The following is a 23,675-nucleotide window of genomic DNA, read 5'->3' as shown; positions in this document are numbered from 1 at the left end:
AAACTAAAGAACCAGAGACTACTACATAACATGTGCAAGAAAGCCTACGGCAATAGATAGGGAGACTCTCTTAACTTCTGAGGTCATCAGTCCCCTAGAACTTAGAACTACTTAAACCTAACTAACCTAAGAACATCACACACATCCATGCCCGAGGCAGGATTCGAACCTGCTGTCGCGCGGTAGATAGGGGGAGTCTCAATGAAATGTGTTTGGACATCATGAGGGCAATGCATGAAACCTCGAATGACTAACTTAGCACAACACCACTGAAGGATCTCTCACAAAACCTAAAGAAATCTGGTCATATGTAAAGGCTTTTAGTGGTACCAAAGTTAAGTGTTCAGACACTTGCAGGTGAGACAGGGAATGAAACTGACAGTAACAAAGTAAAAGCAAACATTGCACACAATTTTTACATTTCTCACACCACTGCAAAGGTGGTGGTGGTGGTGGCTTCAACTGAACTAAGTTCCAGGGCACAATGGAATCCATATCAGATTCTACACTGCATTTGAGCCTTCTTTTAACCTTAATCGACCATAAATCCCCTGCTTAGGGGACACTGCCTTAAAGTAGCACTGTCTGTGCAGATGAGGTGGTTTGCTTCCAGCAGGGCCACCCAAAAAGGAGGAGCCCGATGAAGTGTATCCTACAATGGCCCATTAGTATTCTTCTTCTATCCTCAACCTGTCCTTAATCTGTCCTTTTCCTGTCATCTCAAATTATAAACAAGGTATGTGTGTGTGTGTGTGTGTGTGGGGGGGGGGGGGGGGGGGGGAGGGGGGCGCTCTTAGGCATAGGGAAGCCAGCTAGAGAAGTAAATTCTTAAAAGAAAACTGAGAAAGTGGAGGTTCTGAGGTGCCTGCCTTGCCACTTGACGAAGGAACTGTAGGCCAGTCACTGTAAAGACATGATTAAAGAAATAACATTAAAACACAGCTGGACAGGCTCAAAATTGAAGACTTTTGGTATGAAAAAGACAACAAAAATAGGTTTCTGGAATGTCAAATCAGAAAGAAGGTACCAATTACATTGGAGATGAAGTACAGATTGGGCTGGCCTTGGTGAAGTGAGATGGCTAGATTTTGGAGGAATCCAAACACAAGATGGATATACCTTTTTATACCCTCTACCTGCTGAAGAATATACAGAGCACAGAAACGGGGTTAGACCTCTGTTAATCAAAGGAGCAAATGAACCTTATAAGATGGAAACCAGTTCCAGAAAGATTACTAATGGCATGCTTTAATAAGACCAGACTTTGTAATATCACAATTATCTAATGCTACACTGCTGTGGAAACCTCAGATGCTGAACAATTTTTTTTCTGTACATATATAGTTTTACCACTTCTTAAGGAACATCATTAAAAGGACCAGCAAGAGATATCTTGACATTCTGGGAGAACTAAATGCAAAAGTCAGAAACAACAATGAAGGCTTAAAGCATATGATGGGAATCCATGGCATTGGAGAAATGAATGAAAATGTTGATATGCTTTCAAACTTCTGTGTCAGTCACAATTTGATGATCAGAGGTACAGTACTTCCACACAAAAATTGCCATAAGGTTACATGGGTATCCCCTGACCACAGAATGGAAAATCAAATTGATCTTGTAGCACTGAGCAAAAAATTTAGATCAGTGATGGATGTCAGAAGTAAAGGTAGAGCCAATGTTGGCAGTGATCACCACATTATTGTCACAAATATAAATTGAAAATCATGGCTACAAATACAGACTTTAAATAATGGAACAAAATATATATGTGCGAAAATTCAGAACACAGTAACAGCAAATTAAGAATAATTCCATATTGAGCTAAGAAACAGCTGTGTGTTGTTCCATGCAGCACAGGAAAATCATGAAAATAATGTTGATGACGCATGGACTCAGGTTAAGGACATCTACTGCAATGTGAGTGGACAGATCCTTGACTTTAAAAACCATCTGGAGAAAGATTCAATGTCTGAGAGTACACGGAATTTGATAAACTGTAGAAAAGATATTAAAGCAAATTAAATATGAGTAAAAGAATGAAAAAGAAAACTCTGATACAAGCTGAGTACAGAGCTAGTGACTCTATTAAGAGAAGTGTGAGGAATGATATAAAGTGGATGATGAACAAGCTATGAGGGCAGAGACAGCCACAGCAATGGGAGACACTAAAGAACTATACAAAATCACTATAATGTTAAAAAAGCTTCGGACAAGAACAGATCTGGGAAAAGCAAGGAGTGTCAATTGTTGACAGCAGGAGACCAATTTAAAAGATGCTCAGCTCTGAGCACTATGGGACTCAACATCTTAGGTCATAAGTCCCCTAGAACTTAGAACTACTTAAACCTAACTAACCTAAGGACATCACACACACCCATGCCCGAGGCAGGATTCAAACCTGCGACCGTAGCAGTCCCGTTTAAAAGATGGAGACGTCTTTCTCCAGTGCCTAACATGAAGCAATCCGAAGAATGGGTGAAACAATGAAAGGTATCAGATGTCAATAAGAGACAACGTAAACATACCATGTTGAAATGCTGAAATCAAAATAACCCTCAAACACATAAAGAATGGGAAGGATCCAGGAAAGGATAATATTGCACCTGAGATGCTTAAAGCAGACACTGACACCCTTGTGAACCTACTGCATTCATTGTTTGAGAAGACATGGACAGAAGAGAAACTACCAAAGGATTGGAAAGACGGACTGATAATTAATTTGCCAAGGAAAGAGGATGCTACCAGCTGTAATAACTGGCGAGCCATCACCCTCCTCTCTGTACCAAGTAAAGTACTATGCAGATTAATGCTAAATCATTTTAAGGACTCTGTGGATGCATGGCTAAGAAAGATCAAGCTGGAGTCAAAGACATCAAAGTTGTGTCAATCTCATCAATACTAGGTATAATACTTGACCAGAGTGCAGACTGGCAGAACACATTCTACCTTATGTTTATTTATTTTGAAAAGGCATTTGACTCCCTTAATTGAAGAAGAAAATGGAATGCCATCAAAGATTATCAATATTGTTAAAGCAATGCATGAGGGATACCAATGTAGGGTACTGCACAATGGGAAATTTATTGAACCTATGCAAACAAATGCTGGGCTGAAGCAAAGATGTATTTTGTCACCAACCTTGTTCCTGTTGGTGATGGACAGTATAATGAAAGAGTGTTGTTGGTCGCAGAAGAAGTGTTCAATGGGGAATGCAAGACAGGCTTGAAAACCTTGATTTTGCTGCTGATCTGTATCTGTTCTTGCAAAGATATCTTGACATCAAAGAAAATCTGGCAAGACTGCAAGAGGAAGCAAAAATTGTAAAGACTGCAAGAGGAAACAAAAATTGTAGGACTAAAAGTAAATGCTCAGAAAACTCAAAAAATGAGAATGCAATCTGAAAAACAGACAAAGCGAACAGTGTATAGAAATGAATTTGAACAAGTAGATACCTTTGTATTCTAGGAAGTACCATTTGTAAAGATGGAGAGGCAGAGGAAGATATAAAGATTGAGATACTGAAGGCAAATGGAGCCTTTGTACAACCATATCCTGTCTTGCACAATAAGAACATATCAAGACAAACCAAGCTGTGACTGTTCAACAGAAATTTAAAGCCAGTCTTCCTGTATAGTTTTGAAACATAGAAGGTAACAAACATGACTGTAAACCAGCTGCAAGTCTTTATTAACCAGTGTCTTTGGCAAATTATAAATGTGAGATGGCCAGATGTAACATCAAATGAACTGTGGGAAATGACAAAGCAGTGACCAATTCTTGAGCAAATAAAGGAAAGGAAATGGAGATGGACTGGTCACACAATATGCAAAGAATATGGAGCTACTGAAAAGACAGCACTGGATTGGAACCCACAAGAAGCATGGAGAAGTGGCCTCCAAAGAAAGACATTGAAAAAAATGGTGAGAGAAGAACCTCTCAAAGACTTAAGACATGGAATGAAGTGAAATGTTTTGCTGCCAGTAGAACCAATGGGAGGTCATTACTGCTGCCCTTTTATGTTCCAAAAGGAGCCTCAGTGGCTCAGATGGATAGAGCATCTGCCATGTAAGCAGGAGATGCCGGGTTCGAGTCCCGGTTGGGGCACACATTTTCACCTGTCCTCGTTGATATATATCAATGCCCGTTAGCAGCTGAAGGTTTTAAATCAATTCTAATTTCATTCTAGGCAGCTGCAGGTCATCAATGGTGTCTGTTCTTTTGGACTTGTCCGAAAGAACAGACACCTTATCCATATAAGTATATAGTTCTGTCAATACTGGCCGTGACCCATGACCTTCTTCTTCAGTGCAAATGCACACATATTCACAGAACTCTTACGGGACTTGGTAAGAATGTCTTCCACAAGTAATGAGTGTGTTGGGGTGGGACGCTATGAATGTAGTATGTGGACATACAAGGTGAGAATGTGGGTCTCAGGGGAGGCATGCGCAAGATAGTCCCTGCAGTCACATTATCCTCTGTGCCCTCAGTGGCTCAGATGGATAGAGCATCTGTCATGTAAGCAGGAGATCCCAGGTTCGAGTCCCGGTCGGGGCACACATTTTCACCTATCCCCATTGATATATATCAACGCCTGTCAGCAGATGAAGGTGTTAAATTAAATCTAATTTTGTTCTTGGTGGCTGCAGGTCATCAATGGCATTTGTTCTTTCGGACGTGTCCGAAAGAACAGTCACCATTTCCATATAAGTGTATATAGAGAAGGGCAGCATGAAACGTCACAGGTTTGTCTGATCCATGGGTCAGTGTCATGAAAACCCTGCTTAGAAAGTTTCTGGAGCAACTTTAAGTGATTAATCTAGGAATGTATTATAACCTACTACTATCACTCCAATAGCTATTGCAAAGACAAGGCCAAACTAATTACAGCACATACAGAGGCATGTATACAATCATTCTTCTCATGCACCATATGTGAAAGGAACTAGAAAAAAGCCTAATAACTGGCACAATGGCATGTGCCCTCTGCCAAGCATTTCACAGTGATCTGCAGAGTATGGATGTTTATGTAGATTTGACCTTCGTTTCTTCCATTTAGCACATACCATTTTGTCACAATGTGACTTTTATATGCCAGGACAACACACACAAATGAACAACACACATGTAACTTGAATGACAAGTAATATAATTTTGCAATTTGAATTTTTAGATAGGAATCACGATTCTACTAACTGGCATTCCCGCTCTCTCTTCTCCTTAACTCATTATTGTAGCTTTATCTCTGATGAATTGCTTGGCCTTAGTGACATGACCATAATTCCATAGTATTGATATTCCAGCACAGGATCGATAGTGATTTCCATAATGAGGTTTTACAAAAACTGAAAAACCATTTATAGTTCCTGTCCCTTTATGCTTTTTAATCCAAGTGTGTGTCAACAGAAACCAGATTTTTTCAAGCTTTAAGAACTTCACACACTACAGCTTTTAACACTCTGTGTTAGTATCCAATCTTGACTACTGTATTTCAAATTTATATGTTTCAAAATTACTAAAGAGTAGTTTTATCATTTTAACAAGAAAAGCAGCTTCTAAAATTGAAACATGAAACAAAACACATGGTATTTTCAGGAAATCTTGGGGACTGATTGGGTAGGATCCACAACACCAGAAAGAGTGAATCAGTAAATGAAAAAGTTTTAAGTGCTGGAGAGAAATGATAATTTCATGGTGAAAGGAACATGGCTACAGGTAACCAAACTTATTCATTTCCAACAAGTCTTTGAGTCATGGGCATTGAGTTGCATATAAAAAATAAAAGTAACTGTGTTACTGGTGATGATATTTTGTGTGTCAAAATATTGGGATAACATATACGGAAAACAACTGCATGTATGAGAGAAAAGCAATTTGAGAAATATAAATGAGAACTAAGGCGAAGAAAGAACAGCTTTAAGAAGAACCAGGAACTAGGCAGTAAACCTTAGACAGGCAGATCATGTAGAAAGACTTTCAAAAACAAGGCTAATAAAGAAATTAGTCAAGGCAAAACTTGGACAAGAAAGACAAACTTGACAAAGTTCTGGGTAATAACTGTTATGGTATGTGTAAGAAACTTTAACAAAAGAGAACAGTGATCTGATAATAGTAACAGAGAGCTGAAAACAGAGATAAATGGAGAAAAGTTACATTATAGACTCATGCCCAACATGGACTGCAGAACAAGGAAAATACATAAGCACGGAATGTGCTGTGGCAGGTATAAATTAGAAATCAGTTAAAACTGCACACACAATATTGAATGGTCATGAAAAATAATTTGATACATTTGACGTACAACTCCTAAGTTTAGGAAGCTGACAAGTACATCGCAGACCCTGCAATTCCACTAAAGTATAAGTTTCAGATGAGAATTGTTGAACACAAATAAAAATGTGATATTCTCTCAGCAACAATTTTGATTCCAGAAGGGTCCTTTTACTGAACATAAAAGGTTTATATTAAATTATGCAGCATGATATTTTGGATCCTGCGGAACAGTTTTCAATGCTTTGGCCCTTGTGGCACCTAGATGAATGCTTCTATGTGGTAGGTACTGTAAGAGTCAAAGCACCTGAAGATGGATCCATAACATCTAGAAAACCAAAATGCATAATTTAAAATAACTTTATTCTTGGTAACTGTAGACAGAAGGTATTATATACATTCATTTAAACTCTTGCATTTTAGAGACTATATCATTTTTCCCATAGTTCAGATAGAGGTGCAGAAGAAATGTTATTGAACAAAATTATCTATTGCTTTTTACATGAATTGTTTTGCTTTCTGCTGAACTGACTGGCTAATTTTATCACTGACACTGAAAAAGTACCTGTTAAAATATTTTACAAATACACAAACTGCACTCCATATGTTCATCTTCTAAGACTGCTTTGGCTCGCTAACTATTTTTGTCGGCTATAAAGGTCAAAAATGGAAAAAAAAATTCTATAAACATAATGGTGTTATCTGTCAGATAAGATGAGATAAATAATTTATGTTGATTCCTAAATTAGTACCAATAACATGGCACAAACGTATTATTTAACTTTTGTAAGTTAATATAAGTCAAACTTCCCCCATCAATATTACTTTTAAGGACAACTGATATTTATATACTTATCACATCACCAAAAATGTTAAACTTTATCTTGTTTGAAATGATTTCTTATGTCATGATAATCTATTATCTATAACAGATAACATGACAATTCAATTATTAATGAGGAAATCAGTTACAGTAATTACTAATAGTCCAGCAGATTACTGTAGAACGCATCAATGTAAGGGATGTTTAAAATGCATTAAATGTCAGTTATAAATACAAATACATTTCTAGATAAAGTCCTCTGTATCTTTGTCAGCTGTTTCTACTGAAATACACTAAAATTTGTTACCAGCACAGCAACAGAGAAGAGATGGGTAACAAAGTGAATTAGCAAACCTTTCTGTGAAAAACATAAATTGTGTGGAGTGGTCACAACACACATACATGAGCTGCTGCATTCATATTGTAAGTACTTTTTCCATGTTGAGAGGTGATATTTAAAGATAATAACAGTTGAATGATAAGCCCAAAATTAATTATTCCAAGAACTAAAGCAGAACAGTGCAGACTATTGTCTAGAAGAAAACAGAGAACTCTGTCATAGAAAAGAATAGCCATTACAGGAAAAGATTTAGTCATTAAAGAAAAGAACCATATGATATACAAAAGCAAATATTTTTACCAATTTCTTCCTATATGAAATACAGAAAACGAGCTAGAGACAGCTCAAAGGGTAAGATTTCTCATAATTGAAAGACAGTATTACAAGCATTTAATAAGTCTGCTGTTAAGCCGACTTCTATGAAATGAACGAAAGCATATTACTGTTACACCCTTTTAGAATTATATCAATACAGATACAGTGTTAATAATTACTGACCAGTCTAAGAACAGTCTCCTCTAACAGTACTTTTGAACATAATTTAGTTATTATGTATACGCGAAAATTAGATTTTGTGTACTTGAATTCTATAGAGGACTTTCCACCACATGTACAATCTATTACTTCTTTAACAACACATTTAAATGATAAAACATCACAAACCAGAATTTTCTGCAATTAGTTTTATGCATTTCACTGTGCAAATCACAACGTATTTTAGGTAATGACAAACTGACAAATTTTATGGCGTATGAAGCAAAACAGTCAATTAATAGAAAAACAGTCAATTAATAGAAAGCAGTGAGTCACTTTAGGTATATCTATCACTATCCTTAAAGAACTGTCTTCTGACTTGGAGCATTACCTGCCACCACATGTTTCAATACAATGATAACTTCAGTTCTGTACAAATATATGAATGATCCTTTATCCTGAGTATGCACTACAGACCTCACTGTCACGTGACCAAATGAAAATATCCTCTTTATTATATTATAATACCTTCTTAGATAGTCGGAGCTGAGATTATCTTTACTGTAAATGCACAAATGTGACATAGTAAATTATCACTGAGATTACTGATAGTTTTTCTGTAACTAGATAACACCAAAATATCTAGGGAAAAGAAATATACACAGCACAAGGGAGGATGTAACATCAAAAATAAGAGAACATGGGGTAAGCCAACATCTAAAACAGACTGTTCCAGATTTCTTGCTGAGCATGTTAGTCAGTACATTAAACAGAAATTGTGTTATGTAGCTCTTACCACTTAAGTTCAACAACGTTTATTTTTATATGTGGCTGCTGAAAGCAGTCAGGCAGCATACTTTGTTTATGTCCATTTATTAATGTCACCAGGAACAATATTCCAGGGTAATTATATATTTAGACACTGGCTATTCACTGATAGAAATAACACAACATGGATTTCATGTATACCTACAAATATACTTTAGATCACCATTCAGGCAACTAAGAATACCAAACACCAGCCACTCAATATACAGAGCGTTTCTCAGTTGTCCCACAAACTCTTACTACACACAGTGAACTTTGTAGATAATTATTTGAATAGGAAGCCATGTCCAGAGATCAACAGCTTATTTTCATTCAGTCATTGTGTAGTATGGATCTGTATGTCTATCATATATGTATTGTTGAAATGATTGCCCAGTAGTATAACAACTACACCTACCAAGCTGTTCTGAATATGTCATTATTGATGAGAGAACATAATAATTTTTCAAATGTTAATATAATTATTTTATTTAGATCATGTAATTTTCATTCAAAAACTGCAGTATATTTATTTTTACTGTTTATTGTGTTACTGAACTGGTTGCCTAACAGTACAGGAAGAGCAAAATAGAACTAGACTGGAAAATACTTCTATTAATGTTGTGGAAATGACATTTGTTAATGAACAGGAGAATTGCCCACCACAGAAAATGCTGGAAACCATGATTTCAATGCACTACTTAGTTGCTGTCATGTGTCTATGCATGCACATGTCCCATATGCTCTGTCCTGAGTGAATGAGAAGAGCACACATTGTTAATGACTGACTGAATGCAACACAAAATGGTGCTAATCATAAAACAGATCTTGTTCTTGGTCAACTGTTATGCAAAGCACAATTCATCGAAAATATGTGCAAAACTTTTTGTGCGAGAATGTAAGACTGGAAGTATTTTGGCAAAACTTCCAGCAAAATCTGCAAAGCAAAACAGTGGCAAAATGGCACAAAATGGGTTCCATAGTAAATAAAACCTACAACTATCTGAAGAGTTCAAACAGCAGAAAGCATTGCTCGAGCGAAGGAAAGCATGGAACAAAATGATGAAATTGGAACACTATCTCTCTTTGCAAGTGGGAATGAAGAGATCATCATCTTGAAACATCAGTTATATGTATTCTTACAAATTTACTGTTGTGGACAAGTTAAACCATGCAGACAAACTTTGGTATGTTGAGTTCTGCCAGTGGTTTCTGAGTGAACTGGAACCAGTGCTTTTGGATCATCAGTTTTTCATTTTTTCAGATAAGTGCTCTTTCAGCTCGTCAGGGTACATGAGCTTAAGCTTGCAGAACATGGGTTACCGTCCATCAAAAAATCTCCAGTAGTACTCTGATAAACCATTGCATAACCACACGATTGGTATATGGTGCAGGATGTCTCTTGTCAACATTGTAAAATGATATTTCAACACAGTATTTCACTAAACTGTTGATGCTAACTGATATGTCCAGAACTGTTTAGTCTATAAGTGGATCAACTCACAGAAAACTAATGACTGTCTGGGAATTATCAGCAATACAGAGAAAAAGGAAAAAAGCAGTTGAAGGTATTAAAAGAATATAGCAGATGGCTGGGGCTGGCTACCAACAAGAAGAAAAAAGGATGAGCCAGCTACTCTGCAACACACTAAAACCTCCAACTAAGATACAAGGCTAGAGGAATACAGATAGGGAAAAAACAAACACCACAGTGAACAAACAGCAAGGAAAGAGAGAGGAAGAGTTAAAATGAAAGGATAATGGAGGCCTGGGAGAGAAGGCCAGATGTCTACCCCAGATAGTGTGATAAAAGCCCCCTCTCCCCCTCATGAATAAAATGTGAAACTATATCAGCCTCTGAGGCATTGTCTCGCAACACCATTGGCAGTGTGGCGGGAAAGTTAAAAGTCCGCTGCAGAGCGTCTAAAATTGGGCAATCCGACAAGATGTGGATAACAGTCACGTGGAAATCACAGCAACACCTAGGTGGGTCCTCACAATAGAGGAGATGACCATGAGTCAGCCAAGTATGCCCAATGCAGAGCTGGCAAAGGACAACAGAGCCCCTGCAAATGGTTTGCATGGACGACCGCCATACATTTGACATCTGCTTGATAACACGTCATTTATTTTATGTACTGACGGTGCGCCATTCAGTATCCCAGATCCCAAAAACTTTACAGCTTAAGACCGATTGGAGATCAGTCTCCGGCAGGCCAATCTCCAGTTTTGGTTCAATGGTATCCTGTTTCATCAGCCTGTCAGGAAGTTCATTGCCTGGGATCCTGACATGTCCTGGGTTCTAAATGAAAGATGCTGAATGTTCACTGTTTCCAAGAGCAAAAAAAGACTCCTGGATAGTCATCACCAAAGGATGATGAGGGAAGCACTAGTCATGGGCTTGTAGGCTGCTTAAGAGTCACTACAGATAATGAGGGACACACCTGCACAGGAGCGGATATGCTCAAGAGCTCGAGAGATGACTACCAACTGTGTAATGAAAACACTGCACTCTCGAACTAGGAGCACTGTTCATTACGTTCAGCATGTGTGTAAGAGAAGCCAACATGACCATCATCCATTGAGCTGGAATTCGCTCAGAATAGAGAAAAATCACCAGTGCAGGGGTCTCAGGTGGAACTGAGCATTTTGGGCCTTGAGATAGGTCCAGACAAAGCTGCGGCTGGGGCATGGACCATGGAGGTGTACGTTAGTGGGCCCGCAGGAAAGGTGGTAGAGGGAAAGTGTTGAGTGCAATAAGTAGTGACCAGACACTAACTGCAATTGGAATCCCTGGTCTGGGCTACCATTTCAAGAGATGGATTGGCATGTAAGGGAAAAGGAGTTGGTAATTGGGACAGTGAGGGAAACTATGAATGTGGGCGGTATAATGCAGAAGCAGTTGTTGTCACCTGATCTGCAATAGATGAAATCCAGCTTCCATGAGAAGGCTGTTCACTGGGCTCATTCGGAAAGCTTCCATCACAAGCCAAACTCTACAATGGCGTATATGGTCCAGTAGCTGCAATGCTGAGGGCGTTGCTGAACCATACACCAGGCTCCCATAGTCAAGATGGGACTGCACAAGGGCTTTTACAACTGCAGCAGTGTAAGGTGATCAGCACCCCAGTCAGTGTGGCTAAGGCAACACTGATGATGCTGCCAGCACTTTTCCTTAAGCTGACAAAGATGGGGTAGCCAAGTTAAGTGGTGTTGAAGACCAGTCCCAAAAACCGGTAAATCTCCACTACATTAAGGAGTTGGTCATCCAGGAAAAGACCGTATGTGGATGGACAGTATGAGGATGACAGAAGCGCATGATGGTTGCTGAAAACTGCAAGCTGTGAGCAAGGGCCCATGACTGCACCTTTTGTATGGCTCCCTGCAGCCAACATTCAGCCACACCAATAGAAGAGGAGCAGAAGGAAATCCAAAAATTGCCAGCATACAAGAAGGGGATACTAAGGACCCCACTGCTGCTGTGAGACTACTAACGGCAATTAAAAATAGTGGGACAGTCAGTACAGAGCCCTGTGGGACCCCATTCTCTTGGATGCAGGGTAAACTGTGTGAATCACTGCCTCGAACTCTGAAAGTGTGCAGCGACAAAAAGTTCTGTATAAAAATTGGAAGTGGGCCCCTGAGACGTCATACGTGCAGTGTACCAAGGATGCGGTGTCGCCAAGTGGTATCGAAGGCTTTTGTAATGTCAAAAAAGACAGCAATAATGTGTTGATACTGCGAAAAAGCTCAAGGAGCCAATACAACTGCCAGCTCACCATACATTCGAGCAGCTTGCACAGAACACTGGTGAGACTGATAGGATGATAGCTATCTGTAACTAGTGGGTTCTTTCCAGGCTTTAGCACTGGGACGATGATACTTTCCCATCACTGCAACGGAAATTTGCCATCGCTCTAGATGTGGTTGAAGACAGCAAGGAGGTGGTGCTGGAGGTGTTTAATCATTTGGAAATGGATGTTGTCTGAAGCAGGGGATGTGGGAGGACATTTGGCAAGGGCACTGAGAAATTCCCAGTCACTGAAGGGCAACACAGAGCAAAAGACAGGTGCTGTCATTCCACCAGCTGTTTGAGGAGACAAAAGGCAGGACAGTAATTCTCAGATGCAGAGGTGCAAGCATAATGTTCGGCAAGATGCTCTGCGATTACGTCTGGATGAGCACTTACAGCTCCATGTGTGGAAATTCCAGGTATACCTGCAAGGGTCTGGTATCTGTAATGGCGTGTGAGCTTGGTCTAAGCCTGGAAAGGAGAGGTACGTGTGCCAATGTTGGAGATGTAGCATTCCCAACACGCCTGCTTCTGTCATTTGATGAGCTGATGGAGCCATTTGATGGCAATGAGGTGCAGGGAAGGGAGGCACTAATGACATTGGAGGGCTAGCCTACAGTCTCTAATGGCGGCAGTGATTTCCGGCAACTCCCCACACTGTCTTCCACCAGGCCACTGGAGTGTCCTGTTTCTTAGCAGACTACTACTTCGTCTGCTTGCTCTCTCGCTTTTCTTTAGGAAATTGCTTGGAGGACTTCTCTGAAGTAACTTCAGGTATGGAGAAGACTGTGAAGCCCTTCATCTAGCAGGTTGTGGCTCCCTCAGCCACTGGTGAGTGTCCACTTTTGCGTTGGTGAAGACCTTGGAAGGGAGAATCCCGAGGGACACATTCCATGCAAGAGGAGCTGGAGGAGGCTGCTGCTTCTCCAGCTGGGGTGTGGGGACAGATGTCCCCGGTGTTTGGGGAGGCATTGCTCCCAAAGTAGAAGTTTTGGGAGCAATGAAAGAAGAAGTGCCCCCAACCACAAAGGGGGGGGGGGGAGGGGGGGGTAATGTAATAGGGTGGCCCTGAGGGCCCACTGTTCAAGGTAGAGGTGAGGAGGCTACCATCATCAATGAGGGTGATGTCGACGTAGCTGCAGCATACATAGATGTCAAACGAATGGGGTGCAACCGCTCATATTTCTGTTTAGCCTCTCGATACATCTGCAATCTAGATGCCTGTACTCCTCAATTTTCTGCTCCTTTTGGAGTACTTTGTAGTCTGGCAAGCAGGGGGAGGAGGTGCACATAGAGTAGACAACTGCAGTCTCTACATGTGGTGCTGGAATTGCAGCGGGAAGACATGTGGCCAAATTTCCAGCACTCAAAGCACCACGTAGGGGGAGGGATATATGGTTTTATGTCACAACAGTATATCATCTCCTTGATGTTTTCAGGCAATGAATCACCCTCAAAGGCCAAGATGAAGGCAATGGCAGCCCTATAGAAGTGCCGGATGAAGTGAACACCTCGCCATTCTAAGCTGGGTGGAGCTTGCCATCAGAGTGCAAGAGAAGGTCACAATGGAAAATAATCTCCTGGTCCAAGTTGAGGCTTTTATGGGGAGTGATGAGAACAGAAATATCACCCAGCTGGTCACAGGGCAGCGACACCCAGGACTGGGCTGGGGACACTGTCTGGATGAGGACTGCTCATTTCTTATTTTCTACAGTGCAACCACTTCCCCAAACTTGTCCTCCAGTTTTTCAACAAAAAATAGAGGCTTTGTAGCCAGAAAGGAGTCCTCATCTGTTCTGCTGCAGACTAAATACCTTGGTGAATAAGGCTCTCTCTTTCCATAGTGCTACATTCCTTCTATGTTTAGCTAGGGAGGGGAATGATTTAGGGTCTTACCTGTCAGCTTTGTAACCTCCATTCCCCTTCTTAAAGACTGCTGGCACCATTTGGTCACCGCCAAGAAATGACTTGGTCCACTTCATTGTAAGTCATCTTCCCTGATGCCATGCATTCCAATCAGGTGCTCTCCCCACAGGTGCCACCCAGCCACAACAAAGGCCACCTGGCATGATGGCCACTGCTGGGAGTCTTGATGGCCCAATAAGATGGGCATCTACTCCTTGGCATATGTGGGGAGTTTGCAGCTCAGACATCAGCAGTGTGATCCCTGTGTCGTCAGGGGCTACGACCAAGAGGGTACCTGACAACCCCACCACGATGGACTGGTTACTGTGCTAGACACTAGGTGCACAGAAATCCAATATTGTCATTGGAGCATATGAGGACAGCAGAGAATGGAAGAAAATGATATACCCCGGAATGTGTCCTCACCCAAATAGCTGAATTGTGGGTGGAGTTGCACAGCCACAACAATAAGAGGTGCAGAAAATCTAAGCACACTATCAATATCTGGTGCACTACATATGGCATCCTTCCCAAAATGGTCCGCACTTCTGTAGAATTTTGAAAGTTTGAGGTAAAACCCTAAAAGGGGACCAGAACTTAGGCTGAAAAGTGGGAGACTCCTTTTAGTCACCTCTATGACAGGCAAGAATACCTCAGGCCTATTCTAACCCCAAACACGCAGGGGGAGACAGCAAAACAGAATGAGATCCCCTGATGGAATGGTTCTGCTCAATGTTTCATAAAAGAATGGACTGTAGCAATAAAAGAAATGGATAAAGAGAATTGGAAGGGTGCAGGAATAAACATGGGCATGGGCATGTTTAGAGAATTAGTAAAAAAGTACAAACATAAACATCTACACTATGTGACCACTCTGCAGTTTACACTAAAGTGTTCGGCAGATGCAGTCACTTGTCCTGTTTAAGTGGAACCCTCTCAGCCAGCAAGATCCGGGCAGTCACAGAGGGAGGGAGTATTGGTAGCTGGGAGCTCCAACATTAGGTGCTTTATGGGGCCCCTTAGGGAAACATGACAGAAAATCCAAAGAGATTCTGGTGATCTGTAAAGTACACTAGCGGCAATCGAGGCCTTCTCTGCTTGATAGCAATGGAAATACTATCGATTACAGTACTGTTAAAGCAGAGTTACTAAACACAGCCTTCCAAAACTCCTTCACCAAAGAAGACTAAGTAAATATTCCAAAATTTGAATCAAGAACAGCTGTCAACATGAGTAACTTGAAGCAGTGAAGCAACTGAAATCACTTAATAAAAGCAATTCCTCCAGTCCAGATTGTATATCAATTAGGTTCCTTTCAGAGTATGCTGATGTAATAGCTCTGTAGTCATTAATCATGTGCAATTGTTCACTGGACTAAAGATCCATCCCTAAAGATTGGAAAGTTGCCCAAGTCACACCAATATTCAAGAAAGGCAATAGGAATAATCCACTAAATTACAGGCTAACATCTTAAATGTCAATATACAGCAGGATTTTGGAATACATTTATTGTGTTTGAACATTATGAATTACTCTCAAGGGAATGGTCTCTTGACACATCGTCAACATGGATTTAGCGAACATCATTCTCATGAAAAACAGCTAGCTCTTTACCCTCGTGAAGTGCTGAGTGCCATGGACAAAGAATTTCAAATTGATTCAGTATTTCTACAATTGATTCAGTTTTTCTACATTTCCAGAAGGCTTTTGACACTGTATCTCACAAACAGCTTGTAATCCAATTGTGTGCTTTTGGAGTATCATCTCAGTTATGTGAGTACATTTGGGATTACCTGTCAGAGAGGTCACAGTTTGTAGTAACTGACAAAGTCATCAAGTAAAACAGAAGTGATTTCTGGCATTCCCCAAGCTATTATTATAGTCCCTCTGCTGTTCCTTATCTATATAAAAATTTTAGGGGACAATCTGAATAGCAGTCTTACATTGTTTGCAAATGATGCTGTCATTTCCTGCTCACAAAAGTCATCAGAAGATCAAAACAATTTTAAAATGACTTAGAAAAGATACACTTAGAAAATTTAGCAGGTCTACTAAAGAGAGTGCCTACACTATGCTTGTCCATTCTCTTTTGGAATACTGCTATGTGGTGCGAGATCCTTACCAGACAGGATTAATGAAGTACATCAAGAAAGCTCAAAGAAGGACAGCACATTTTATATTATCGCGAAATAGGGGAGAGGGTGTCTTGAACAAGGTACCATATCTGGGTTGGATATCATTAAAACAAAGGCATTTCTCATTGTGATGGGATCCTATCATGAAATTTCAATCACCAAGTTTCTCCTCAAAATGCAAAAATAATTTGCTGAGCTAACCTATATAGGGAGAAATCATTAGCATAATAAAATAAGGGAAACCAGAGCTCACACAGAAACATATAGGTGTTGGTTTTATCCACACACTATTTGAGAGTGGAATAACAGAATTATTGTCCTGGCAGTGCAGAGTAGCCATGTAGATGCAGAAAAGTAACAAGCAACTGCTGTGCAGCATCACGAAAAATAAAAGGAATACATTTGCTCTATTCAAATGCCTGGAGAAGAAAGATGGAACCATAGCATGGAGGTACAAGGCACATATGAAAATAGATGAAGATGTGTTTTATACAGCTATATGTTGTAACAGATCAAACAGAGAACGAACTTCAAAAATCAGTAATTCTGTAAAAGACAGATGTGAGTGACATGCTACTGTCTTGAAGAGCCTGAATGAAGGCATGTCACCAGGCACAGGTGAAATAAGGGCAGACATGATCAAAGCTGTGGAATTCACAGGATCCAGTGGCTGCACAGAGAAATACTTATCATCTGGAAAGAAGGAAAAGCATATAAGAAATAATGGAACAGGAATTTAAAAAAAGGCATCAACTGTTCCCATCACCATCCTCAAAAAGAAAGCAGCAGCAATGTGGCAACTATAGAGTGTCCACTTCTGTCCCACAGATTTAAGTTAATGGAAAAAATGATTGAACACTGTTTAAAAACCACCACTGAACTGCAGCTTGGGGAAAAACGGTATGGTTTTAGAAATTGGTTTGTTGTTAGAATGATAATGAAAAGGTACTGGAAGTAAAGGACAAGATATCATCTTTGTCTTCCTAAATTTACAGAAGGCATTTGACAGTTTGCCGGGACAAATTATGGGAATGTCAGCAAAATAGTAATTTTGTTCAATGATAGAATTGTGTCCCTACAAGAGGTGGCTATTGTGACTAGTTTACAATTAGCAAATGAGTGCAGAAGAGCAGCACATTATCTCCACTCCTGCTCACCACAGCAATGGATGAAATAATGAAGAGAGTGAAACAAAAATCTGATACAAAATTCAATGACCTGTCTTTGCACACCATGTGGCGAGACACAGAAGAAGTAACACAACAGAAATTAAATATGTTGAACCAGCAACTAAAGCAATTTGTCCTAAAAAGCAGCCACACAAAAAGAATCAAGGTGCTATACAGTAAATAAGGATTACATGTGAACAGTGAGGTGGATGAAGAGAAGCTATGAAATGTTGACTACTTTCAGTTCCTTGGTAGTTCCCCCTCCTTCCCTGCCTTCCCCAGAGTATTCTGACTTGTTTCATGCAGCTTGCCATGAATTCCTCTCCTGAGCACCTCTTCATCTCACAGTAACACTTGCATCCTCAATTATTTGTTGGATGCATTCTAATTTCCATCTTCCCCTACAGTTTTTACCCTCTACCGCTCCCTCTAGCATGATTTAGGTTATTATCTGAGGGCTTAACATGTTTCCTTTCATCCTGTCCTTTCTTCTTGCAGTGTCTTCCATATATTCCTTTCTTTGATGATTCTGCAAAGAACCTCCTCAGTTCCTTATTAGTCTGCCTAATTTTAAACATTCTTCTGTACAAACATGTCTTGAACAGTACAATTCTCTTCTGTTCTGGCTTTCTCACTGACCATGTTACATTACAAAATAATACTGTGCTCCAAAAGTACATTCTCAGAAATTTCTTCCTCAAATCAAGGCTTATGTTTGATACTAGGAGATGTCTCTTGGCCAGGAGAGTCCACTTTGCCTCTGCTAGTTTGTTTTTTATGTCTTATTTGTTTCATGTGTCATGAGTTATTTTGCTTCCAAGGTAGCAGAATTCCTTAACTTCCACTACCTAATGATCATCAATTTTGTTGTTAAGTTTCTTGCTATTCTTATTTCTGCTACTTTTGGTTACTTTCGTCTTTCTTTGATTCACTCTCAATGCATATTCTGTATGCATTGTTTATTTCATTCAACAGATCCTGTAGTTCTTTCTCACATTTACAGAGGCTAGCAATGTCACCAGCAAAGCTTATCATTGATATTTTTCCCCTCTGAACCTTAATACCTCTCATGAAACTTTCTTTTAATTCCATCATTGCTTCTTTGATATATAAATTGAACACTAGGGGTGAAAGATTGGATCTCTGTCTTACACCCCTTTTAATCTGAGCACTTTGTTCTTTGTCTTCCAATTTCATTGTTCCCTCTTGGTTCTTATGCATATACAATATTGCATATTACCCTATCTTTTCCTAAAGCTTACTCCTATTTTTCTCAGGAGTGTGAGCTTCTTGCACCATTTTACATTGTTGAATGCTTTTCTTAGGTCGACAGTTCCCATGAAAGTGTCTTTATTTTTCTTCAGTCTTGGTTCCATTACCTACCAAAATGTCAGAACTGCCTCTCTGTTGCCTTTATCCTTCCTAAAGCCAAACTGATCATCATCAAACAGGTCCTTCATTTTCTTTCCCATTATTCTATATATTATTCTTGCCAGCAACCTGGATGTATGAGCTCTTAAGCTGACTGTGTGGTAATTGTCACCTTTATCTGCCCTTGCTATTTTCAGAATTCTGTGAATGATAATTTTCCAAAAGTCTGATGCTAGTTCATCAGTTTCATAGATTCTACAGCCTCACTTGAATAGGCATTTGGTTGCCACTCTGTAGTAGTCTCATAACTCACAACACCAAGTCTTCCACAGAAACCACTAACAGAGGTCAAGGAGCAGCTCACTTTTACACAAAGGATTTTCCTACAGGACCACCAAATCCCCTTAAGTGCCAAGAAAATCCTTAAACTATAAATGCTCTAGAAACCTCTATCGTCAACAATAGAGGTAAGTGTCAAACTACAAGCTGCTGAAACTAAATTCCCAAGGTAAACATTCCAAAAGCAAGAAAAAATAATGTGAGGGGTGAAAAATGTATCAAGAAACACAAGTGAAGCAACCATTATACAAAGGCATAAGAAAATCAATGGTTTGAATATATAAAGAGGGTGGTTCAAACAAGAAAATGGCTTGGAAAGGAATCTGAAGGCAAGAGATTAAGAGACTGGCTTCTTAAATGGTGACTCATTCAAGTGAAATGGGATCTGGAAGGAAAGGGGAGCAGAATGGCACCAAGGTGAGAGGGAAGAAGTGTACTTGGACATACAAAGATGTAAACTGCTCCTGCACCAGACTTGGGCAACTAAGATGATTAATGGATGACGATTATGATTACTGGACAGCTCAGGCCAGGGATATTGGACACTTTTACCTCCATTATCAACTGTCAGGTGATATGTTCATTTCATGAACATCCTCCAGATCTATTCAACAAATTACTCATTTTACACTAATATTATTACATCTTCAATAATAAGTACCAGGTCATATGTGGAACAATCCAAAGAACATTGTCTAGAAAAACAAGAAAAAAAGCATGAATGAACTTCTGTATAACAATGGCCAAGCCAATTTTGACATGCGGCTTAGAAACATGGATGATGAACTACAAATATCTTAGTTAATAATTTATGAGTAAAGGCAACAACTCAAGCATTACAGGAGACGAGTCATCAACAGGCACACAAACAAGATTGAAAAAACTTCACTAGCTTCCGAATGAATCTGTTTTGAGCTGAAGTGTGCGTAAAGGATGGAAAGTTCTCCTGTGCTACACCTCGAAAACTCCTGCTCAAAAAAGGATTTGTCCAAAAGTTAATGAAGTTTTCAGTCATATTTATGTCTGTGATAACCCTCCTCATGAACCATGGACCTTGCCATTGGTGGGGAGGTTTGTATGCCTCATTGATACAAATAGCCGTACCATAGGTGCAACCACACATCTCTTAATCGGGTAAGTAGGTTAGAAAATTTGAAAAGGGAAATGGATAGGTTAAAGCTAGGTATAGCGGGAATTAGTCAAGTTCGGTGGCATGTGGAACAAGACCTCTGGTCAGGTGAATACAAGGTTATAAACACAAAATCAAATAGGGGTAATGAAGGAGTAGGTTTAATGATGAACAAAAAAATAGGAGCACGGGTAAGCTACTATGAACAGCATAGTTAATGCATTATTGTAGCCAAGATAGACACGAAGCCCAAGCCTACCATAGTAGTGCAATTTACCTTGTATATGCCAACTAGCTCCGCAGATGACGAAGAGGTTGACGAAATGTACGATGAGATAAAAGAAATTATTCAGATAGTGAAGGGAGACAAAAATTTGAAGTCATGGGGGATGGGAATCCGATAGTAAGAAAAGGAAGAGAAGGAAAAGTAGTAGGTGAATATGGAATGGGGGTAAGGAATGAAAGAGGAAGCCACATAGTAGAATTTTGCACACAGAACAACTTCATCACAGCTAATACTTGGTTACGAATCATGAAAGAAGGTTGTATATGTGGAAGAGGCCTGCACACACTGGAAGGTTTCAGATAGATTATGTAATGGTAAGACAGATTTAGTAACCAGGTTTTAAACTGTAAGACATTTCCAGGGGCAGGTGTGGACTCTGACCACAATCTATTGGTTATGAACTGTAGATTAAAACTGAAGAAACTGCAAAAAGGTGGGAATTTAAGGAGACAGGACTTGGATAAAGTGAAAGAACCAGAGGTTGTAGAGAGTTTCAGAGAGAGCATTAGAGAATGATTTACAAGAACGGGGGAAAGAAATACAAGAGGAGAAAAATGGGTAGCTTTGAGAGATGAAATAGTGAAGGCAGCAGAGGATTAAGTAGGTAAATAGATGACGGCTAGTAGAAATCCTTGGGTAACGGAAGAGATATTGAATTTAGTTGATGAAAGGAGAGAATATAAAAATGCAGTAAATGAAGCAGGCAAAAAGGCATACAAACGTCTCAAAAATGAGATCAACAGAAAGTGCAAAATGACTAAGCAGGGAAGGCTAGAGGACGAATGTAAGGATGTAGAGGCATATATCACTAGGGGTAAGATAGATACTGCTTACAGGAAAATTAAGGAGACTTTTGGAGAAAAGAGAACCAATTGTATGAATATCAAGAGCTCAGATGGAAAACCAGTTCTAAGCAAAGAAGGGAAAGCAAAAAGGTGGAAGGAGTGTATAGAGAGTCTATACAAGGGTGATGTACTTCAGGGCAATATTATGGGAATGGAAGAGGACATAGATGAAGAGGAGATGGGAGATATGATACTGTGTGAAGAATTTGACAGAGCACTGAAAGACCAAGGTCAAAACAAGGCCCTGAGATTAGACAACATTCCATTAGAATTAGTGGTAGCATTGGGAGAGCCAGTCCTGACAAAACACTACTATCTATTGAACAAGATGTATGAGACATGTGAAACACCCTCAGACTTCAAGAAGAATATAATAATTCCAATCCCAAAGAAAGCAGGAGTTGACAGGTGTGAAAATTACTGAACTATCAGTTTAATAAGTCATGGCTGCAAAGTACTAACATGAATTCTTTACAGACGAATGGGAAACCTGGCAGAAGCTGACCTTGAGGAAGATCAGTTTGGATTCCGTAGAAAAGTTTGAACACATGACGCAATACTGGCCCTATGAATTATCTTCAAAGATAGGTTAAGGAGAGGCAAACCTACATTTCTAGCATTTGTAGACTTAGAGGAAGCTTTTGACAATGTTGACTGGAATACTCTCTTTCAAATTCTGAAGGTGGCAGGTGTAAAATACAAGGAGCAAGAGGCTGTTAACAATTTGTACAGAAACCAGATGGCAGTTATATAAGTTGAGGGGCATGAAAGGGAAGCAGTGGTCGGGAAGGGAGTGAGACAAGATTGTAGCTTATCCCTGTGTTATTCAATCTGTATATGGAGCAAGCAGTAAAGGAAACAAAAGAAAAATCTGGAGTAGGAATTAAAATCCATGGAGAAGAAATTAAAAGTTTAAGGCTCACCGACGACATTGTAATTCTGTCAGAGACAGCAAAGGACCTGGAAGAGCAGCTGAACGGAATGGACAGTGTCTTGGAAGGAGGACATAAGATGAACATCAACAAAAGCACGACGACGATAATGGAATGTAGTCAAATTAAATCAGGTGATGCTGAGGGAATTAGAATAGGAAATGAGACACTTAAAGTAGTAAATGAGTTTTGCTATTTGGGGAGCAAAATAACTGATGATTGTCTAAGTAGAGAGGATGTAAAATGTAGACTAGCTATGGCAAGGAAAGTGTTTCTGAAGAAGACAAATTTGTTAACATTGAGTATAGATTTAAGTGTCAGGAAGGCTTTTCTGAAATTATTTGTATGGACTGTAGCCATGTATGGAAGTGAAACATGGAAGATAAATAGTTTGGACAAGAAGACAATAGAAGCTTTCAAAATGTGGTGCAACAGAAGAATGCTGAAGATTAGATGGGAAGATCACATAACTAGTGAGGAGGTACTGAACAGAATTTGGGAGAAGAGGAATTTGTAGCACAACTTAACTAGAAGAAGGGATCGGTTGGTAGGACATGTTCTGAGGCATTAAGGGTCACCAACTTTGTATTGGAGGGCAGCGTGGAGGGCAAAAATCAGAAGGAGACCAACAGATGAATACACAAAGAAGATTCCAAAAGATGTAGGTTGAAGTAGTTACTTGGAGATGAGGAAGCTTGCACAGGAAAGAGTAGCATGGAGAGCTGCATCAAACCAGTCACTGTAATGAAGACCACAACCACAACAACAACAACAACAACAACACTACCGATTATTTACATTTTGCCAGAGCTTTCCATACTGGGATCAAAATTAATACTGGAAAAAAATTAGTAGAAAATGCTAAACTTCTGCTCACAAAAATAAAGATTTTTTTTCAATATATATATTTTTAAATCATGTCAAATTAATAATGAGAGAGTTCAGGGTGTTCAGCAATAGCTGATTTTGTATCAAATACTTGTCAAAAATTGAATATGTTGTGGATCTGTGATTATAACAATATAATAATAATAATAATAGCATCATAATCATC

The 23,675-nt window shown here is 39.6% G+C and overlaps 1 protein-coding gene and 1 non-coding gene across 2 annotated transcripts in view; one reads left to right on the top strand and one right to left on the bottom strand.

The window, feature by feature from the left end:
- LOC126088487 (flotillin-1) overlaps positions 1-23,675 on the bottom strand; it is a 176,294-nt gene that overhangs the window by 61,767 nt on the left and 90,852 nt on the right. The window lies entirely within an intron of this gene.
- Positions 4,034-4,107, top strand: Trnat-ugu (transfer RNA threonine (anticodon UGU)). Its single transcript has one exon. It is a non-coding gene; the product is annotated as a tRNA-Thr (tRNA).

The sequence above is a fragment of the Schistocerca cancellata genome, chromosome 1 (assembly GCF_023864275.1).
Source record: "Schistocerca cancellata isolate TAMUIC-IGC-003103 chromosome 1, iqSchCanc2.1, whole genome shotgun sequence".
Lineage (NCBI taxonomy): Eukaryota > Metazoa > Arthropoda > Insecta > Orthoptera > Acrididae > Schistocerca > Schistocerca cancellata.
Note: the sequence above shows the minus strand (reverse complement) of the source record. Positions and strands in the feature narration are given on the sequence as shown.